Source organism: Pistacia vera, unplaced genomic scaffold (assembly GCF_008641045.1).
Source record: "Pistacia vera cultivar Batoury unplaced genomic scaffold, PisVer_v2 Contig1009, whole genome shotgun sequence".
Classification (NCBI taxonomy): domain Eukaryota; kingdom Viridiplantae; phylum Streptophyta; class Magnoliopsida; order Sapindales; family Anacardiaceae; genus Pistacia; species Pistacia vera.
The window spans coordinates 65,926-89,777 of record NW_022195038.1 but is presented as its reverse complement, the minus strand read 5'-3'; the positions used below and the strand labels follow the sequence as shown (position 1 = coordinate 89,777).

Below are 23,852 nucleotides of genomic sequence, written 5' to 3'. Positions count from 1 at the left end.
AGTCAATCGCCGTTATTTTTGTGGAAGATTGCAGTAATGGCGGAAGCCACAGCGATGCAGACGAGCCGCGGTGGCGGTTTGAGGAGGGGAGCCGGAAGAATGGAGGAAGACCTGATGTGTTCGAAACGACGGAAGGAGTGGAGGCAATCACGAGTTTCGATGGGATGGGAATAAAGGACGATCTGTTGCATGGAATTTATCAGTACGGATTCGAGAATCCCTCGGCCATACAACAGAGAGCCGTCATGCTATAATGAAGGGCAGAGATGTAATTGCACAGGCCCAGTCCGGTACCGGCAAGACCTCTATGATTGCACTCTCTGTTTGCCAGATGGTCGACACGGCTTCCAGAGAGTACGTTTTCTACAAACTCTAATTTTCCTTTATTTTTTAATTTTTTTTGTTTGATTTTTTGTTTAATTTGATTCGCTTGAAATTGTTGCCGTAACTTTCAGAACCCTTAGTAGTGAATAATAATTATCAATAATATGATTATGGGGTCCAGGCTTTGATTTTGTCACCTACAAGGGAATTGTCGTCGCTGACGGAGAATGTGAGACTGGCAATTGGTGAATTTATAAATATTCAAGCCCATGCTTGCATTGGAGGCAAAAGTGTTGGTGAAGATATTAGAAAGCTAGAGAATGGAGTCCATATTGTATCTGGAACTCCGGGCAGATCGTCTGTGATATGATCAAGAGGAGGACATTGCGTACTAGAGCTATTAAATTATTAGTCCTTGTGAGTTAATTTGTTCTTACGTTCTCTGTGGCATTTACTTTTATAGTAGATGGGTCCAGTAATTAATATTAATGTTTTTTTATGTGTTGTTAGGATGAATCTGATGAGATGTTGAGCAGAGGGTTCAAGGATCAAATTTACGATGTGTACCGATATCTTCCACCAGATCTTTAGGTTTGCTTTCTGTGATTGTGGTGTCGATGGGTTTTATATTTGATTGACATGTAACATAATGAGAAGATGAAAAGAGATAACAATCTGAAAATGTAGTCTACAATGAGTTTCTTGTTTCTTAATGTAGTTTTCACGTTTTATCATTGTATCACAACCTTACATATTACATCTAACTGTTTGATTGTTCATTTTAATCTCTAGAATAGCTGATAGTAATGCTCACTGCTCAGGTGTGACAAGTTGTAGCAGTGGCATTCTAAATCTTTGAATATGTTATTGTAGGTTGTCTTGATATCTGCTACGTACCCTTCCTCATGAAATCTTGGAGATGACAACCAAGTTTATGACCGATCCTTTAAAGATTCTTGTGAAGCATGATGAGTTGACTTTGGAGGTAAATGATTGTTCTACTCTAGGCTTGTTGCCTTTGTTTGTAAATCTAGATACTTAGACAAGTTCTTCATCCATTTTGTATATTTTGTGATAACAGGGAATCAAGCAGTTTTTTTGTGGCAGTGGAAAGAGAGGAGTGGAAGTTTTACACACTATGCGATCTCTATGATACCCTTGCAATTATGCAAGCTGTTATTTTCTGCAACACAAAGCGAAAGGTATTATTTGGCTAGTGGTTTTAAATCTGAACAGGAAACGAATCTCTTTGGTATCTAATTTCACTCGGAATGGTGAGATTAAATATGAAAATGTTGATGTGTTATCCTTTTAAAAGGATCTTCTAATTTTTGTTTTCTACCGTTAAATAACTATTGGACCCATTACTACACTGGAAAACAACATTTAGTTAACTGTAATAAATAGTATGTAGCAACTAGCAAGCAATGGTGTGATATATATGTAATGCATGTGAACAGTTGGATTCAATGTCTGCAAATGTAACCTACATTCTGATGCATTCTGGACTGGATTGATGGTGGGGACTAGGAGAGACATTCTCCCGATTTTTTTCTCCTTAAAGTTTTCCTTAGCATTTAGTGAGACAAATGAACTCATTGAGTTGCTAGATACCTGTAATATTCACTTTCAACTCTCATTACGAGATTTTGGATTCTTATATTATGATCTTTGGATGTATCATATAATTGTTTTATATTTTGGTTTAATCAAACCAGATAAATACATAGTTCAATGAGATATCCTAATGAACTTATGTAATCATTCCAGAATTTGTCCAATACACTTTATTTTAAATAATCTGTGTTTGATGACTAGTGTGAGCTTGAGGTTGCAATGGGCTTAAGGTTTATTAAGCCTTTAATGGACGAGCCCAATAAACTAATATATAAATTGGTTAGGTTTCTTTTCCAAACGCAATTGGAACAACTTTACCCATTTGTTAGTCGTCATTAAGTGTACGTTATTGGAAGGAAGACCTATGCTTTCCGTGACATGAAAAACTGTCGCTTCTTCCATAAAGAATCCAAGAATCAGAAACCATAAATAAATTAGGTTTGTTTTAGACTTTATACTCTTAATTCAATATTCTATAATCCATATGTTGATCTTTTGGATGTTGATAATCATGATTGATTTCTATCATTCGGTTTAATTTACTATTGATAGAATGATTGATTGATTTTCTTACATGTGGTATCAGAGCTAATCATTATAAGATTTGGTTATAAGGGATTGAAATTTGGGTTTGGCTTAATTTTGAATTAGAGTTCTTGTATAAATTAGGAACCCGATTTGGGGCTTTTGTGAATTGAACCCATATGTGGCTTTTCTTGCCATTCCGACCATTAGAGAGACTTTTTCCGGCCATTGGAGGAGTGGAAAGGCTGAATTTTTACTGCGGGAGTTGCAAAATCGCGATCTGGAATTTCTAGATCGTAGGGGTGTAATTGTCATTTTTTTAACCAATAGGTGATTAAATAATTTTATAAATGTTTAGGGGCAAATAATGACTGTTTAAATAGGGTCAAACCAACCCGATAAAGTCAAACTAGGTCAATCAACCTGGCAACCCGACCCAGAAAAGTCAAAGCAGGTTAATCAATCTGATCCAGTCAACGCGGGTCAACCTTACCTGGTGACGAGGCACTTGGGAGGGAGTTAAGGCGTGTGGCGGCACGTAAGCTTGTGTGGTAGCGCGTGAGAGCGCATGAACGTGAGCATGGTTTTCCGGCACGTGGTATTGTTTTTCCAGCGCATGTTTGTGTTTTCAGCGCGTGACAGTGTTTTTGATACTTTTCGCTATGTTAGTGTTATTTTATACTGTTAATCTATCATCAATGTTGTGTATAGACATAATTAAAGGATAGTTTTTAAGGGAAGAGTTATTGTTCACTACATTAAAATGCAACAGTTATTGAATTAAGATTATCAGAGATAATTAGGTGTATATCTCATAAAATCTTAATATTTAAGACAATATTATTTACTATCATTAAAACAATTTTGTGAGTTGTCAGAATGTTTAATCGCCAAAGCGAAGCACTCATTGAAGCTTGCAAAATTATTCATTTGGTAAATGATATGTTCTCCAATTTTAATGCATATAATTTTTTACCCAAAGATGGTTTTTATTTGTGTTAAAATTAATGGCTGCACAAGGTTGATATTTTTTGAAAATGCATTGGTCTTGAAAAATTCAATACACATAAAAGTGGATGATTTTTCAATTGACACGTATTTTCCTATTAAGTGGAGGATGAGCTATGACCTATAAAGTTTTATCTCCAAAAAGGCCATAGTCTTCTGAATGTCATATGTTCTCATTAGTTCTTTTCATAACCTTATGCATAGGGTCCTAATAGCATATCATTTTCTCTGCCAAAGTGGAGTTAAAGATGATGCACCAGGAATCCCTATAAGATATAGCTTATCAAGTTTTTTAAAGCTATTTTGATCATTTATTGCCTATAACTTTTTAAATGGGACTCTAATAGCATGACATTTTCTCTGCCAAAATGGGAGTTAATGGTGATGCATCCAGTGTCCCTATGTGAAATAGCTTACGAGGTTTAAAGAATTTTTTAATTATTTATTGCATGTGTTACTGATCTATTGCATTGTTTTTTTTTTTTTTAATATTTTCCATTATAGTGAACAATAATAATGCCACCATTGTGGTCTTGGTAGTTAGTAATTTTAAGAGATGGAAACATGATATTGAGTTTGTTCTGGGAATATACAACAAATCATGTTACTGATAAAAACATTTCATGTTTAAAAAATTCTCATGGTTTATAATTTATTGTTTATTATTGTATTATATATACATGAATAGTTGTATATATGTGTGGGAATATGAATAAAGTGTGTTTGTGGGCATTTTGTTAGATACATGAATTTCATGTCTGAAGAATTTAGGTTGAGATAAGTGGTAATTGCCAAAGCAGTATATTAATTTGGGAAGTTGGTTTCTTCTTCTTATTATTATTTTTTTTTTTATATAGTGGAACCTTGGATAAATTAATAGTAACATACCGCCAAGGTAATTTTTCATCTCACAGGAGATGAATCATCCGAAAGTTAGCCATTATTGTTGATTGTTTTATTTTAAGGTTTAATTGTTTGTTGCATTTCCCACCTAAAGGTAACATTGCGATATTACACTACAACAAAAATGGCCTACAGTAACATGCAAAAGTGTTACTGTAGGTAATTCATAGCATTTATAAGGATGCTATGACAACCCATGTTACGAAAAAGTAGACATTGGTAACACTTTTTGCATGTTACTAATCATTTCAGTAACTGTCATAAAATGCTGTTGTTAGGTATATTGTAGCACTTATTCGTAGTAACAAATGATTTTTGGTAATACTGCATAAATATTATAAATAAGTTTTCTGTAACATTCTTAACCTGTTACAGTTTAATTTTCTGTAACATTCTCAAAATGCTATAAATAAGTTTTCTGTAACATTCTTAACCTGTTGCAGTTTAGTTTTCTGTAAAATTCTCAAAATGCTATAAATAAGTTTTCTGTAACATTTTTAACCTGTTACAGTTTAGTTTTCTGTAACATTCTCAAAATGCTATAAATAAGTTTTCTATAACTTTCTTAACATGTTACAGTTTAATTTTCTGTAACATTCTCAAAATGCTATAAATAAATTTTCTGTAACTTTCTTAACCTGTTATAGTTTAGTTTTCTGTAACATCTCAAAATGCTATAAATAAGTTTTTTGTAACATTCTTAACCTGTTACAATTTAGTTCTCTGTAACATTGTTAAAATGCTACAGAAGAGTTTTTAATAACATGTTAAAAGTGCTACCAAAGTATCATTCATTGCATTTAGTAAATGTTACAAAATTATCTTCCATAACATTTTGAAAGTGTTATCAAAGTGTCTGCTATAGCATATATAAAATTGTTATAGTTGTTATTTAAATAATACAAATTATAAACAATGATACACTAATTTTCCAAAGAACATTTCATTGATGGTGAACCTTCATATACAAAAAGTTTGCAGATATGCCTAATAAATAGGCACCCAACATCCTTTACATCCATAAAATCTAATATGCTTCATATATCATATCACATTTTGTAACATATAAACCTTCATATACAAAAAGCTTTATATATGCCTAACAAATATGCACCTATCATTTTTACATTATAATACCTAGATGATTGGAAAATTAACTATGAGCAATAGTTAATACCTTCCAATCATTCAAAAAATTCTAATAACAAAAACCATCATGCATACATTCTTCCATTCCAAATTGTGCTTTACCAAAAAAGTACTCTTGCATTTTCACAACCTACAAAACCATTAATACAAAAAAATCTTCAATTCCCATGTATATTCTCAAGGATGACAACACATATATATTGTAAATTCAAGAAAAGATTAAGACAAAAGTACCCCAAATATTTAATGCAAAAGAAAGAGGAAAAGAACATGTTTAAATCTTCAACTTCACAATCACTAGTTCTAAAAAATGGCACCATGCAAATTTAAAAGAACATGTTTAAATATTCAGCTTCACAATCACTAGTGCAAAAATGCCAACTGCAATTTTACAGACTGCAAACTGTAGTCTGCAATTTTGCATACTGCAGTCTATAAAATTATAGACTACTGTTGCAAACTGGACTCTGTAAAATTACAGACTGCAGTCTATAAAATTGCATACTACAGTTTGCAAAATGCAGATTGTAGTTTGCAAAAATGCCGACTGCAATTTGCAAACTACAGTCTGCAATTTTGCAAACTACAGATTGCATATTGCAGTTTGCACACCATCAAGAATCTTTCTTCACTCAATTAAATAACAAAGAACACATTATTATGTTATAGTGCAAAACCTTTAAAGTTTTACAAAGACAGTAGAGTGGCCTGCTTAAATATATTTCATGTCATGCTACACAATTTAAATAAAAATTAAAAACTTCTGAAGATAGATCAAACTCTATACATAAATTGTGTGTTCATATAATTAAAACATTGAATACATATATACGTCAACATGAGAAAATTTAGATACTAAGATAATGCATACCTCACCAGTAGCTACACTAATGACATGAATAGTATAACCTAGACCAGAATTTTATGCATCCAATAATTTAAAAGAGCAACAGTAAATTTCTAAGTTATACCTCAACCTCAATAGGAAATAATGAAGCCCAAACCGTATTTGAAATATATAGCATATAAACAAAATACACCATTTTACATGGGCAAAGTAATTATATTGCAATACTATAATGCAGAGTAAAAGAAAAAAAAAAACACAAAACAAAATATTCTTAGAGGTAAAACAAAATATTCTTGGAAATGAAACAATAAGTGTTTGATCATACGGTTAGTCAAACATTAATAAGAGGGAACTTGAATTATTTTCTCCCAGTAAATGAAGAAAAGAGAAAAGAAGTCTCACTTGCAATATAAACCAACTTCACAAGTTACTAGACTCCAAACAAAAACGTATTAGGTACCTAAAATGGAAAAGAAGTTACCTAAAATTGTTTTCGAAAAGGTAGGACAACTTTGTCAGAAGGCCAAGCAATTGTACTCCCTACAACACCTTCAACAAAAACCATTTTGGATGCATACCTCCATAAAAATGCATTAGGGACCTTGGCTATATCAATCCAAACTCTCATAGCATTAGGTCCAATAGGAACATGATGAACAAGTGCTTTTGGATCATCTAATGAGAAACGTCCTTCAGTTACTACTTCAGTAGACCCACTCCAATCAAGCAACTTGCATTTAGTTTTGTGGGGGATTGTTTTCACAATCTACAACACCAAATGGATACAATAAAACATTTTACATTCTCAAATGAAATGACTAAGGGAAAACGTATACATTTATTGACACATAAACATCTTGATATAAAAATAATCTAACTGATAAATCTTCGGATTCTTCAACTGCTTGTCTTTGACCCTGTAAAGTTCATGTGAGAATATGAGAAAAAATACAAAGTATAATTACGAAATTAAAGAAAAGGTTTTAGTGATACTAGCCTAATTTTGATTCAAAGCTAGGTTGAGCAAGTCCTTCATATGGTTCATTTCCATTTTCATCTCTGCTTGCTATTGTGCCATTTGAGCTATAAGGCTGTCCCTTTAAGCAATTATGGACAATTGTGTAAGAGTTACACCCTTTCCAAGTCCCTTCACATGTCCACCTTTATCAAGACCTAATACCTTTGTTATAACATCTTCTCTTAAGTTTGTAGGAGTTGGCAAACTTGAATCATTACCCATTTGTTGAAACTTTTCCTATAAATAACACAACATCAAGATTTTTCTAATTATATAATACCGTATATATAACAAAGTACTTACAATTGCTTCTGCAGTCTTGGTGTTGACTGGCTCACCATTCTTTTTCTTGTGAGCTTCTATCCACACTCAACTCTGGACACGACCCGCTTCCTAGTTTTCTTTTTCTATCAAAAAATGAAAAAAATGAAAAATGTTTATACTATTTTTCAATTTAAAACTACAATCACATAACAAAGAATGAGACATTACTATATCCTCAGTCATGCGAGCATAACCCCTTCGACCACCTATGTAGGAAGTTTGTTTTTTCCTCCTATTTTTCGTTTCTTCACTTTTACCCTAAAATGACCATGTGCAACTACATCAACAATACACATATGCATATATAATATAATGACTATATGTGTGCAATGTTATAATTACCTTAAACTTTGGCCCTAATTTTTCTTCCACAAACTTTTTCCATTCACTAATACTCTTAATGTTATCAGGTTTGAGGGCCATTCTTTCCTCTTCATTTTTGGCCATCTTAATGTTACTCACCAGTCTAGACTTTGAAGTTCTCCAAAGAGCACCCATCTCCTTGAACACATAGTGTTTCTGCCATTCCTGATCCAACTTATATCTTGCCTGAGAGATATAAGTAAATTGTTAAAACAAGCATGGATATACATGGAGATTCATACATAACCTGAACACATTTCCATAATTTCTCTCTCATGTCAGAAGGAAGTTTTCTTCAATCAGGAATTGTAAAAGGTACAATTTCTCTCCCAAGAGGTCCCAAGAATGAAGATAGCTTAACATATTCTTCATCAATAGGCTGACCTTTGTCATTGAACTTGATCTCAATTCGATTATCACCATTCAAAGCAATGGTCTTTATTTTAGTTGGACCTCTTTTTTTCTTAGGCACAGTAGTGGAATCCATAAGTACTTATCTTTGCCTCAATACCTGCTAAACAAATCAAAGAAAGTTAATTATTAAGAATCTAAAATGACATTTAAATTACAATTAATTATTAAGAAATTAATAAATGCAAAAAGTCTCATTACCTATAAACAAGGCGCAACTACAATTACATGATAGACAATATGTAAATGAATAGATAACTAGCTTCAATCCACAAAATAAAAAGTGTACATAAAAGAATTGTAGTTCCATTTAACTTAAATTTACAAAAGTACATAAATCACACCAATAGACCTTCACAATCCTCTCTCACGTAACTTCCTCACTATCATCATAAATGTTCATATTGCGTGTTGTAACATATTCCTGTCTACTAGTCAAATCCTCATCTTCATTATACATTTCTAACTCATTGTAACCTCTCGGTGGTACCTTCAACACAACGTACCAACTAGGTGAATCAATTTCTCTAGAGTAAAACACTTGTTTCGCTTGAGATGCTAGGATAAATGGCTCCCCTACATACTAATTCTAACTTTGGTGCAAATTGACAAGTGTAAAACCATCTTCAAACTTAACTCCGTGTCCAGCATTGGCCCAATAACACTTGAATATTGGAAGTTGAAATTGATAGTAATCCAATAAGATAATTTCTTTTATCACCCCCATAGTATGCAATTACATCAACAACTCATATTGTTGTTGCCTCAATTGAAACACCACTATTTTGTGTTGATTTGTCAACATCCTTTGTGTGAATCCTTTATCCATTTATAACTTAACCATTATAACTCATGGCATGATTCCTTAGACCATTTGCAAGCCACTTTAGTGTATCTCCATCCTCACATATGGAGGTTAGGAACATAACCTATACAAACAATTTTAAAGAGGTGTTAATATTATTTATGAGATGACTTACAAAGTATTTAGCAATCATTCAAAGTATAATACCTTTTCTTTCAACCATGTTGCAAAAATATTTGCATGGGTCTTTTGGAGTAAGTTGTGATTTCTCTCAAGATTCTTGTTGGATTGCTTTAACTCTTCCAAATGCATCCTAACATGAAACCAAGTAGTGCAAAAGTCATATACAGTGTAAATAGTTATCTAAATTGGAAATCTAGATATAAATACTTACTGTAGAAATGGTTCGGTCATTGTTGTGTTAAATAACAATAACGATGTGCACTCTCTAACACTTCATCACTTAATGACATTGACTTTCCTCCCAAGATTGAACGACCTTCTAGAATTACGTCGGAAAAGAAATCTTGATTTTGAGCATTTTGATCATTTCCTCCAAAATCATGTTTAAAATACCCACTACAGAAAGTAACAGTTTCATCAACAAGATAACATTCTGCAATACAACCTTCAGGTCGTGCACAAATTTTAACATATCCTTTCAGAATCTTCATGTACCTAAATAAAAATATATCACATTAAATTAATATCTTTAAATAATAGACGAATTTAAACAGAGATGGGTTTAACAATTGATCACCTCTCAAACGGATACATCCATCGATACTGAATGGGTCCGCCTAGTCGTGCTTCTCTTCCTAAATGAATTGAAAGGTAGATCATGATATCAAAGAACGATGGAGGAAAGAATTGCTTAAACATACATATGGTTTCAACAACTTCATCTTCTAGTGCAACCACAACTTCTCTATCAATAACTCGTTGGTATAATTTATTAAAAAATGCACATAATTGCCATTCTTGGTCCCTTGGGTAACAACCCTCTTAATGCTACCACCAATAATTGTTGTATTAGAACATGACAATCATGTGATTTAAGACCCGTTATCTTGCATTCTTCAATTGATACATAATTCCTAATGTTTGAGATATACCCGTCAAGTAACTTTAGATTAAATAATCTCTTAAAATTTTTTTCTTTCTCCATCTTTGATAATGTATGTGGAGCTACTGGAAGGTATGTTCTACGCCCATGATCTTTTGGATGCAACTCGTGACGAATTCCCTATCTTCTAAGTCTTTTCGAGCATTGATTCCATCTTTTGTTTTTCCACTGATGTCCAATAATGTGCCAATGATACCCTCACAAATGTTCTTTGCAATGTGCATAACATCCAAATTATGGCGTAATGGCAACTCTTGAAAATAAAATTTTCAAAAAGTTATAAGCAATACAAAAATCATATAAAAACCGTGGATAACAACATAAATAAAATTCTATAACACCAATAAGATGTACCTTCCAATATGGCAACTCGAAAAAGATAGATATTTTTTTTTCATAATGGAGTACCTTGCAATCTCTCTTCCTTTTCTTCTTAGAGCTTTTTCCCCAATCATTCTCAAAATCCTTAAGAGCAGACAAAATTTTTGCACCATTCATGATCATAGGGCTTCTTTCGTTTTCTTCCTTTCCATCAAACCAAGCCTTTTTTTTTTTTCTAAATGGATGAGTAAGTGATAAAAATCTCTTATGACCCATATAACAGAATTTCCTACTAAACTTTAACCAATGAGCATTTGTCTTGTCACCGCACAACGGACATGTTACTTTTCCCTTTGTTGTACATCCAAAAAGATTTCCATAGGCTGGAAAATCATTTATGGTCCACATCAAAATAGCCTTTAAATTAAAACAAGAATTAGTGTACGAATCATAAACATTTACACCATTATTCCACAGTTCTTGTAGATCTATCAGAGACTGTAAATAAACATCAACGTCCTTACCCGATTGTTTAGGTCCTGGAATTAATAAAGTCAACATGATATTTTCTTTCTTCATGCATAACCAAGGCGGCAAATTGTATATAATAAGCATTGCAGGCCAACAACTATAAGTTGTGCTTATGTTTGAAAAAGGATTAAAGCCATCAGCAGCCAAGCAAAGTCTAAGATTTCTAAGGTCTTCTACAAAAGCAGACCATTTATAATGAACCAAGTCCCATGTTACAGAATCCACTGGGTGACGCATCTTGTCATCTTTACTTTTGTGTTTGAAATGTCATTGTAATTCTTCCGCCATTTTGGGTGACTTGAACATCCTTCTAAACCTTGGTATTATAGGAAAATATCTTAAATCTTTAGCCGTGACACCCTTCCTAATTTTTTTCATTCTTTCATCTACCTTCCATCTTGAAGAGCCACACTTTGGACAACTTTGCAAGTTGTTTATTTCTTTCCTAAACAAGCAACAATCATTCACACAAGCATGAATTTTTGTCATACCCCAAATCAAACTCCTTAATCGGTTTTCTCACAGAGTAGACTGATTTGAGAATCACATTATGCTCTGGTAACATGTCTCCAAGCATCTCTAAAAGGCCATCAAAATTGTTGTCAGTCCAACCATTCGTAACTTTGTGTTTATATAAAGCTACACTGGCGGACATTTTTGTATACTTGGCACAACCAGGATATAAAGGAGTTTTAGCATTGTAATAGTTCTCTCTAGCTAGTATACTCTGTGAAATATAATGTGAAATCACTAAATATGTCATAGAAAAACATATATGTATATAAGTGTAAAATAGTGGACCCAAAACTAACTTTACTTTCATATACAAATTTCCACATCAAGTAACAAAGTCTCACAAAAATAAACTCAAGGTACAATCAGACACTGTTGCCAAACTCCTCCACTTCTTAACGTTCCATCTGACCACATCTCATCTATTACCTACAAAAATAGTGAAATCAACAGAGTGAGCACTAATTGCCCAGTAAGTAAACCCACTACGTTACGGCGTTACCCTTCTTCCTCCGTTACTCATATTCTGAATTTCTTTCCTTACGTCAAACTTCTCTATTCTTCTATGCTCTCTCTAAGATTCTAGTTTCTCACTTACTGATATGTAAGTACAATTAGTAAAACTAATTCTAGATAGTAGAAATGGCATAATGCATATGCACAAATGCATAGGATGCATTTTCTTTTTTGTATTTCTATTTTCTTTCATTTTCTGTGTTTCTCTTCTTTCTATTCTTTCTTTCTTTTCTTTTCTTTTCTATTTTGGTTTGCCGATCAGACTCGGTTGAGACATGGATTTGGAACCCTGGTCATGTGAGTGTATTCTGAAATTCTTTCTGGGTACAATCCCCATCCACATGCACTTCTAACAAACTATACAAATTCTTCTTTCTATTCTAAGGCCGCTTACTGAAGGCGGCGTGCATGTAGGGCTATTCTATTTCCCTATCACTCACGGGCTCCCCATCGCAAGAACCTTCTCTTCTCTTCTCTTTCTTTTAAATAAGAATTCGGTTTCTTTTCTTTTCTTTAATAATTGAATCTATAATAAATTTTCTTTTCTTTCTTTCTCTTTGTTCTTTAGTGTTCTCATATGTGTATGTATGCATGTAGATGGGCTTATTCTTGTTATTCTTTCTAAATTCAAATGTTTAAATGCAAGAATACAATATGGCATGTGGACATGTCATTCTCTACCATCTACAAACTCATATCAAGATCACAAGCTATCATATTCATGCATGCACTTCATTTAGAAATTTCATCAAACAATTTGCATGCACATACAAACACTAAATTGGCTACACTTCTACATCTCTCTCAAGCCACCAATATTTGGAGTAAAACTCCCTAAAATCGACAACAAACCTGGCCAGGAAATCACACTTCACAATTCTACTCCAATTCTTTCATAAGTCATCCAAACTTCCACCAATTCACCACATACATAAACACTACTTCTCATGGCTGAATTCTAACCATCATTCATTATCAATTCCATCAACAATTCTCAATATACAAACACATACATACATATAAGAATTTCTCTACACAATTATTGCTCAAATCATAACTAGGGTTGGATTGACTTACCTTAGATGTGAGCAACACAAACACTTTAGTCTTCCCTTGATACAACTCTCTTTCTCTTAAACCTTAAGCATATAAACCATAAGAATTCAACACTTTTAAAAATTTAATCTCACATCTTAGTGCAAGAATCTTACCTATGGATGCTTAGGATTGAAAATCTATCAAAAGTGAACCAAATTCTATAGATTTTCTTGGAAAGTAACTGGAGAAAATTTGAGAGCTTTTGGGGATGAAGGTGGCGTGAATTGAGGTAAAAAAAATGGCTAGGGTTTCATCTCTTGAACCCTTAATAACACATAATATTATTTATATTTTCCCAATTTACCCTTGCACTTTTTAAGAAATTTCATCTTTGCCCTTTAGTCAATTATAATAATGTCTTCATTTCCATTGCATTCTCCATGTAATTCTACTTATTTTCACTCCCCACACTTTTAACCAATTATGAGTGGAATGACTATTTTGCCCTTAAGCAAGTTTTCCAGAATTTTCTCAAAAATTCCGGAGAGTTTTTTGCCCCGATTAACTTTTTTCTTTGCCTCGGCAAAGTATGAAATTTCTGACACACGAATTTGGGCAGTGAGTTCATTGCCACGACGACAAAATTCCTTTGTCGCGGCGAAAAGTGAAAATGTCAACCCTTTCAATCTTTCACCTTAGAATACATAATACTAAGGGCATTAAGACATAAGTAAAGTACCTCGATATGGGTGTTACAAGCATCTTCCAATGATTGCATGAAATCATTGTCTCTTCTCTCTTCTGATGTTGATGCCATATATTCACTAGTAATTAAGTTAAAAACATCTGAACTCTTTACTTGAGTAACAGTTTCTGTAATATCTTTTATTTCACAATGATGGAGCCAAATTGTATATGTAGGATCCATTCCTCGTATAATCAGATGCTTATAAACAACGTCTATACCATGATAAGTCAAGTTGCGACAATCTTTACAAGGGCATAAAATCTTTGCTTCATAACTTGCATTCTTTTCAGCCATCCTGACAAAGTCCCATGCACCTTGCATGTATGCATCCGTAGCTCTATCAAAAGAGGGAAAAAAAAAAGAACTAAAACATCTAAAACCTTGTTAAGGAAAATCATTATTACTTCATACACATATGGAAGTGTGTCTTTTAATCTTTTTCTTACCTGTTCAGATGCACCCAATCATTATTCATCATCATCATCATTACTTAAATCTACACAATTATTAAAAGCCAAACAATACATGAATAATTATAGGTAAACATAGCAAGAACATTATGAAAACAACGAAACATGAGTTGAATGTAACCAACATAATATGCAAATTCTATTGAACAACACAATAATGCTCACTCTCTGAATACTTAATGGTTGTAGCTTATTAACTCCAATCTTTCTTGTTGCAATAATCTTTAATTCCCTCTTGATGTGGGACAAATTTCAATCTGCACAAATGGAAACACTATTACAATTTGACAAATACAATAAATTCATATTCAAATATGCACATGCAAACTATTTGAGACTTTGCAAACTGCAATCTACAATTTTTGTAAACTACAATCCACATTTTTGCAAGCTGCAGTTTGCAAACTGCAGTCTGCATTTTTGCAAGCTGTAGTTTACAAACTGTAGTCTACATTTTTGCAAGCTGCAGTCTGCATTTTTGCTATGGATTTGTGTTTGATTTGGTTACTAGTCTAAATCTAAAAGCATGAGAAGCAGAGTTCATTAACAGAATATCAAGATTTTGAAGCAAAAAATGAATTCATGATATCCGGAAAAATAAAAGGCTTTACCCACCTTAGCCAGCCTCTTCTTTTTAGCTGAAAAAGCGTATCAACCAGATTTAACAAAGGTACACTTACTTTAGATGGGGTCTACTGCATGAGAATCAATAATAAATATTACTAACATCTCCAAATATGCAATCAGAAAGAATAAGTCTCTCGAATAAGTAAATAACATAACATTTAAAAAGGCCAAAAGGAGTATACAAAAGGATAACAATAGAAGAAAAAACTAAAAATAGAAAATACTCCTCAACTCTAAAGCAAAGCAAACATCATATATGCTAAATTAACCAATCAAAAAATTACTTGAATCATCATCATTGCTACACCCTACCCTTTATCATCAATATTCTTATACTCAAAATCTTTAAGGTCATAACTGCATCTTCAGGATAGTACACATAAAATGCTAGTTAACATCTATGTCAAGCTCCCAATGTCGCTAAAATAGTCACTCCAAAAAACTTAAATCAACTACCATTGATTTTCTTTTGCGATCATAATTTTCTCAACCTTGTAACCAACAGCGCCCATTCCCCTGCTCCCAAAAGGAAATACATAAGATAGAGAGAAGAAAATGAATATGATGACAATGATAACACTGTCTTAAGTCACTTTATATTTAATCTCTGCCCAAAATCTTGATATTCTATTAATGCAATCTGCATTTTTGCAAGCTGCAGTTTGCAAAAATGCAAAGCAAAAATGCAGACTGCATTTTGCAAACTGTAGTTGAGATAAACCGAATTTGACTAGCCACTGAGATAGTTGCTTTAAATTTAAAAGTTTCTACATTACCACTTTTGACGCAATTTTAATTCTAGAAATAAAGCACAAAACAATAAACAGTAAATGCACCAAAAAAAAAAAGTAACAAATGTGAGGAAGGAGTGCAAGAGTGAAACTATTAAAGCAAAAGAAGAATGTGAAGCAACTAGAAATGACCTTTTTTACATGTGACCTCCACCTAGAGTTTGTGTACCAACTAGAAATGACATTTTTTACAGGCGACCCTCCACCCAGAGTTTGTGTACCCTGATGAACAACATACTCACTATCAAATAACCAAAAAACGTAAGCAAACAACTGACAAGATTAAAAAAACGAAGAAAATGATTCACCTGAACCGTAGCTTCACTGATTTGCCTTTTAAAGGATGGGGGCTTCGATTTAAGGTTCAATAAGTTATGGGTATTGGAGATTTTAAGCCAAAAATTCAATGAAACCAATGATTTTAACTAGATTTTTCTGAATGAAGATGATTAAGTGTAGGGTATTTTGTTTGAGTGAGTAGGTTGGAAGAGTTGAAAATGCTCTAAGTGTAGGGTGGCTTCATTGAGATAGTGAAAAACTATTATAGGGGGAAGTTTGCAGCTGAAATTTGAGTAAAGAAGTAAAAATTGCAAAAATGGAGTGAAGAAGATGAGTGAATGAGGTATTAGGTGTTTTTTTTTGGGGGAAAACTTTGTTTGGCGAGTATTTGTGTTTTTTCACTGTTAAAGTTTAAGAAAATGGTAACACTTTTAAGTGTTATTATATTTTGATTTAGTAACACTTTTAAGTGTTACCATATTTTAATTTAGTAGAATCAATATTTTTTTCAATACACGCAAATTGCCTATAGGACGGGAGGCGTTGCCCCCTACACCTCTGCCCATTGACCAAGTAACAAGACTCCCGAATGCATATGTGTGACCCCTTATTGTTGAAGTGCTGGACAACTTTAACACTTGGGAGACAAAACGACACCAAAAAGTGATGAAATCACATCGAGAATTAAGGTGAAGAGTCAAGACAGTGAAATGGCTTTTTCAGGCGAGATTTCAAGTCAACCAAACTTGGGGAAGGTGGATTTGACCTTAGGGAGTATGGACCAGCCCCTAGGATGTCTAGAAGTTGTTGAAAAACTAAGAAATTAAAGTCATCGAGAAGATGAATGGTGTCGTTGGAATCCAGGAAGGTCTTACGTGATGACGACCGGCCGTTGAAGAAGGAAAATGGTCGTCAAAGGTGGAAGTTGGACAGTCTCCAGAAAATGGATGAAGATGGGTGGATGTTTTTGGCTTTGCATAACCTTCCATCTTCCTTTTATACTATTTATAAAAACATTTGAGTTTGGTCCCTACATGAATGAGATGTAACAAAGTAAAGCCCAAATAGTAAATTTGACCCCTAAACAATGAAAATGAGACAAAATCAACCTCATTTCATATTGGCGGGAATAATATTTTGTTTTCCAGTAAATTGGGTTTATGGTAACACTTATAAAATGTTACTGTATTTTGATTATATGGTAAAATTATAAAAAAGTTACTATATTATTAGGTCTATTGTAACACTTTAAAAATGCAACTGTAGATATATTTTCCATAACATTTAAGAAAAAGAGTTACCATTGATATAAAATGTATTACAAAAAGTTAAAGTGTTACATATAAAAATTGTTATCGTAACATTTTACATCAAGTGTTATCATAGATAGTCTACGGGAACACTTTAAGGAAAAGTGCTACTGTCCAGTGCTACCGTAGGCCATTTTTGTTGTAGTGTTACAACTTGGGATCTCATGTGAATAATGAGATGATCTTAATTACGGCTTAATCATGTTTTCTTTATACCCATGGTGATATATTAAATAAAGTATTATATATATATTATATAATACATTACGGCTTAATCATGTTTTCTTTATACCCATGGTGATATATTAAATAAAGTATTATATATATATAAGGTTAATTGTTAACATTGATACTTTGACTATGGATGTTGGCTTGAGAAGGTAACAAAGAATTGATATTCCCTATGAATTATCTTTTTAACTATTAAAACAGTTGTGATTAGAATTGAAGTCATGGCATTGATGAGAAGAACACCAAAGGCTATTGGAGCAAACCACCAAAGAGAAAAGGTGGATTGGATGATCATGACTCTTCATGGTTATAAGTTTGAACCAAATTGGATGTGAACATGAGTTAGTCCAATTAGTGTATCATTTTATTCCTGTGAATGAAAAAATATAGGATATTGTCTAGGAAGGAGAATTGATTAAAGATGAGTTGAAGCTCAATGCCCTTAAGGAGACTCTTAATTACCCTAGTCTTGTTGGTTTCGTTGATTTGCTTTGGAACAAGCTGCAAAATCAAAGCCCTAAAGTCATTAATAATGATTATAAACGTTATCCAATTCATCAAAAAGCACATAAATTGGGGTGGCAGAAAGACTGTCGGTGCATTTATTGGAGTCTCGACTAGTAAAGGTCATCACAAGAGATTTGGTGTTCCTTTGCCTAGGATAGATTACAAATTAGATAATGACCTTGGATTAAGGCTTATTAGATACTTCCTAGTTCGTGGGAAGTGGCATTTTGATTGATGATATCTATGATAGTTGGAGATTAGAATTTGGGACGGTGATTTAAAAATGCGAATGTCTTTATTAGCCTTGTCCTTTTTAAGTTTTATAAAGATTCAATCTACTTGTGATGTGAATAAGGATAATTTGTTGAAATTGAAATCCCTGAGTAAAATGGTGCACGTATTTTGTTATTTTGTTTGAAGGAAGGTTATTTGTAGTGCTTAATTTGTTTATCTCATTCCTTGATGCACTACATATAGTTGAATATCTCTTCCTTGGCTACCTCTATATTTGTTTAAGAAAATATGAATTTTCCTTTTGTATCTTGGTCATTAAAAGATGAAGATTTTCTTCATGCTTGTTTTAGTAATTTTGAAACCATGTTTTAATGAAGTTAAAAATTGTCAAGATTGAAAATTTTCCGCATATAAAAGTTCTCTTTTTTTGAAAAAAAAAAAAAAAAAGTTTATTCTTGATGATTTTTTTATCTCATTTAAGGGGAAAGTATTTGCTATAACATGTTTATATATGAGTCTTGAAAAGCTTTAATTGAAAGTTTTAAAATCTTTAAAGAAATTTTGAGGTAATAAGTATTGTGACGGACATGAAACTATTATTTATATAGTTGGTTGCCAAAAGGTTTTGTTATGCCTTGTACACTTAAGCAAAATGGGATGGCTGAGAGTCATAGTTGCACTAGTAAAGGTATGATGAAATATTGTTGATATGTATTCTATGAAATGTAATTTTTCGTGATAGCTTGTGTTTTCCCTTATTAAAGTTATATTCATTGGTTATAGATGAGCATTTAAGCTAAAAGGGATTAAAAAAGCATATTAATTGTTTTATGGCTAGGTTACTAGCTATGAGCTTCACATAAGGATTAAGGAGTATATTTTTCATAGAAATATTATTTCTCTCGTGTATTATGCTCTCATGGTTTTTTAAGGTTAGGGAGAGGAATTTTAATTTCTCTCGTATATTATGCTCTCATGTTTTTTTAAGGTCAAGGACTATTTAATGATCTATATCTAGATTAAAGAAAATCTATACAATATAGTCACCCAAAGGAAATTAAAATTCCTCCCACTGAGCTTAAAAATACATGAGAGCATAATACATGAGAGAAATAACATTTCTATGAAAAATATACTCCTTATGTGAAGCTCATAGCTAGTAACCTAGCCATAAAACAATTAACTTTTTTTTTTTATTCCCTTTTAGCTTTAAACACTCACTTATCACCAATAAGTATAGCTTTAATAATAGAAAACACAAGCTATCACAAACAATTACATTTCATAGAATAGATATCAACAATATTTCATCATACCTTTACTAGTGCAACTATGACTCTCAGCCATCCTGTTTTGCTTAGGTATACAAAGCATAACAAAACCTTTTTGCAACCAACTATATAAATAATAGTTTCATGTTCGGCACAATACTTAGTACCTCAAAATTTCTTTATAGATTTTAAAACCTTTAATTAAAGCTTTAACAATTTGTCAAGAATAAACTAATTTTTTTTTTTTTTAAAGAAAAATAAAACTTTTATATGTGGAGAATTTTCAATCTTGCCAATTTTTAACTTCATTAAAACATGGTTTCAAAATTACTAAAACAAGCATGAAGAAAATCTTCATCTTTTGATGACCAAGATAAAAAAGGAAAATTCAGATTTTCTTGAGCAAATACAGAGGTTGCCAAGGAAGAGATATTCAACTATATATAGTGCATCAAGGAAGGAGATAAACAAATCAAGCTCTACAAATAACCTTCTTTCAAACAAAAAATGTACACCATTTTATTCAAGGTTTTCAATTTCAACAAATTATCCTTATTAACATTACAAGTAGATTGAATCTTTATAAAACTAAAAAAGCACAAGGCTAATAAAGACATTAGCAATTTTATATCACCGTCCAAAATTCTAATATCCAACTATCATAGACATCATCAATCGAAATGCCACTTCCCACAAATTGGGAAGGATCTAATAAGCCTTATTCTAAGATCATTATCTAATTTGTAATTTGTCCTAGGCAAGGGAACATCAAATCTTTTCTGATGACCTTTACTAGTCGAGACTCCAATAAATGCATCGGTCGTCTTTCTGGCACCCCAATTTATGTGCTCATTGATGAATTGGATAACGTCTATAATCATTATGAACGATTGTAGAGCTTTGATTTTCTAGCTTGTTCCAAAGAAAATCAATGAAACCAACAAGACTAGGGTAATTATGAGTCTCCTTAAGGACATTGAACTTCAACCCATCTTTAATCAATTCTCTTTCCCAGACAATATCCTGTGTCTTTTCAATCACATGAATAAAATTATACACTAATTGGACTAACTCGTGTTCACGTCCATTTGGTTTAAACTTATAACCACAAAGTGTCCTAATCATCCGATCCACCTTTGCTCTTTGGTGGGTTGTTCTAATAGCCTTTGGTGTTCTTCGCATCAATGCCCTGACTTCAATTCCAATCACAATTGTTTTAAAATTTAAAAAGATGATAAATTTTTTATTACCTTCTCAAGCCAACAACCATAGTCAAAGTATCAATGTTAACAATTAACCTTATATTGTGAAATATATACCAAGCCATATATATAAACATCACAATATAAAATACTTTATTTACTATATCACCATAGGTAGGAAAAAAACATGACTAAGCCGTAACTAAGATCATCTCATTATTCACATGAGATCTCAAGTTGTAATATTGCAATCTTACCTTTAGATGGGAAATGCAACAAACAGTTAAACTTCAAAATAAAACAATCAACAATAATTTATTCAATGTTCCACTCTATAAAAAAAAATAATAAGAAACCAGAGTTTCATCTTAATTATTTTCTTCAGGTTTCTACTGTGATCAATTATGACCTTCCAAATAATCGTGAGCTCTATATCCACCGTATTGGACGGTCTGGTCGTTTTGGACGCAAGGTATTCACTTTATCATTATGGATTAACCAGCCTTATTACAGGTGCAGGTTGACTGTTGTTTCTTTGCCCTGACAAATACTGAAATTCTAACATACTTTTTATGTTTTCATCTTTCTGATCATATTTATTTGAGTTTATTCACAATGCATGCAAGAAAGTTGACAACTGAATAAACTCCTCAGTGGCCATTCATATTAGCACTTGTAGACTGTGAAAACTCGAACTTAAAAGTTCATAAAATCTATTTTTGCTCTTTTACTATTTGGTCACCCAATAATGATTCATGTTATATTTTTATTGTTTATGATTTATACACGATAGCATAAAAAACTTTGCATGTCATGTCTAATGAACGTCATTCCTTTTCACAATTTAATCAAATTATGTTGTATAAAGATTAGATAGTCCGAAGAAAGACTTGCATTAATGTAATTAATTATATTATTAAATAGATATTATGAAATTTCTGAAATTCAATCTGGGAAAGCGAAGAAGAGAAGCCATTCAACTGAATGACACATCCAAAATCTATATACTCTCCTCTTACAAGAATAATAATTTCCTATCAAACTCAATAATACCAAAAGTTGAAATGGTTCCAATATAGATAACACTATCTACAAAAGGGATTTACGATTGATACCCAAATGGTCAACTGCAAAACTAATTTAGATATATGCTCAGCTTCAGGAGTCCTTTTCAACTACTCAACTTTTACAAAGGGCACAGAAGAAGACACAGCCACACAGGGCTTTGGCATGGATTGAACCATTTGCCTGGAAGTGAAGACCACAATCAGTGCATTTTCAAAGATTAATGGCAAAAATATAAAACATCAACAATAGAGGAATAAGATGAATATAAGAATTATGCAAACAACAAGCGGGTAACGATAGTGTTTTCGCAACAATTATAAGGTCATTGTGGGGTTAAACAATTCAACTTTCAATAAGTCCATTAAGGAGCAATCTCAGAGGAAATATATATAACAATGCGTTTGCAAGATTGTTTTTAGTAAAAGATACAGGCTTAATTATTATTATCTTCAAGTGAATGGATATTTTGAATAATGCATGTAAAAAGAAAATTTTACACTTAATTTTTCCCAAAAGTATTCAAACCACATAAATTTGGATGATATTCGAATGATGCTGCTACCTACAGATTCTACGTACTTCACCGGATATCTAAACATGACCTAACAATGTTCCTCAAAGGGGTAACTCTGCATGTTCATACTGTATTATGAGAACTTTATACACAGCATGGAAGCCTCTATTAACTCCAGAAAGAATATTCACTTTATTCTGATAGATGGTATATCATTATCTTTTGACAGTGGATGAGCAATGTTTACTTATAGTTTTGCAGCAGATTCTTCATGGAAAAACAGTCGTCCTTTATAAGTTCATTGACTTCTGTGGTCTGTACTCACTTATTCCTACACCAATCTTTCAAACTGAGAGACAAACCTGTAGTTTGCATAGTCAGCCCTAGAAGACCCACCAAAACAGGAATTCTACGGCAAGTTATGAACATTTGCAACGTCAATGAGCTGCACATAAGAAAACTCGTGATATGTCCTAATTCTACTTTCTAACAAAGAAAAGCAAGAAATTACAACCCGATAAAGGAGAAAATTCCAAACCTTGACTGGAAAAGCTGCTGCAAGAAATATTTCTTCAATTTTTTTACAATATAGAAAAATTATTATAAAATATTGAAGAAATAAAAATTACAAGGAATCTAAAACTTCGTTTTGAATCCCAATTTATTTTTATAACTTTTTAAGTATGTAATTTAATTAAGTAAATTCAAGTTTTACTTTATTGTATAAAATAAAAAATAGTATAAATATTCATATATTTATATTATTTATAGTTGTTATAATAGAAACTTAATACTGATCTATACTCCAACACAAATCAATCACACGAAGAAACAAGAAAACACAACAAGAACAAACACACAAACAAGCCACGATTTACCGTGGTTCATTTATCCTTTTATGGATAAGCTACATCCACATTGAGCTCAAGAACGGTATGAGCTCGCTGCACTTCGATTATCAGGAACAGTCAAGATTACACAGATTCAACACTCACCAGATCTACCCAATTACAAACTGCAACCAGCCTTACAAGATACTCTATGAATATCCCTAACCCAAGAGAACAACACTCTCACCTGAATGATTAAACTCCCTAATCACTCGACTGATTTAACTCACAATCTGGAGAAATAATCTCAACCCTAACACAGAGAAGTGCAAACCCAGAAAACCCTAAAATATGTCTATTGTTTTCTAATATGAACGAAAGAGTGTTTATATATGGTTTGACTTCGTGGTTGATCCTGACCGTTAGAT

The 23,852-nt window shown here is 32.6% G+C and overlaps 1 pseudogene; it reads left to right on the top strand.

Moving 5' to 3' along the window:
• Positions 1–307: 307 nt before the first annotated feature.
• LOC116105633 lies at positions 308–21,556 on the top strand (annotated as a pseudogene).
• The last annotated feature ends 2,296 nt before the right edge of the window (positions 21,557–23,852 follow it).